This window comes from Ricinus communis, chromosome 4 (assembly GCF_019578655.1).
Source record: "Ricinus communis isolate WT05 ecotype wild-type chromosome 4, ASM1957865v1, whole genome shotgun sequence".
Lineage (NCBI taxonomy): Eukaryota > Viridiplantae > Streptophyta > Magnoliopsida > Malpighiales > Euphorbiaceae > Ricinus > Ricinus communis.
Window position 1 is genome coordinate 18475285 of NC_063259.1, and position 349 is coordinate 18475633.

Below are 349 nucleotides of genomic sequence, written 5' to 3' on the forward strand. Positions count from 1 at the left end.
ATTCATAAACATACACGTTTTACGGGGTTATTTTCTTATATTGATAAATATACCACTTTTACGGGATTGTTTTCTCATATTAAATTGTTAGCACTATTATGGGATTGTTTTCTAAAAGTGATAAATATACATGTTTTACACGGTTATTTTCTTATATTAACAAATATACCCCTTTTATGGGATTGTTTTCTCATATTACAAAATTAACACATTTAGGGGGTTGTTTTCTCATACTCACAAATATACCAAAATTATGTGGTTATTTTCTCGGATTGATAAATATCCCCATATTACAAGGTTGTTTTCTAATATTTATTAATATATCCCTCTTACGTGGTTGTTTTCTCAA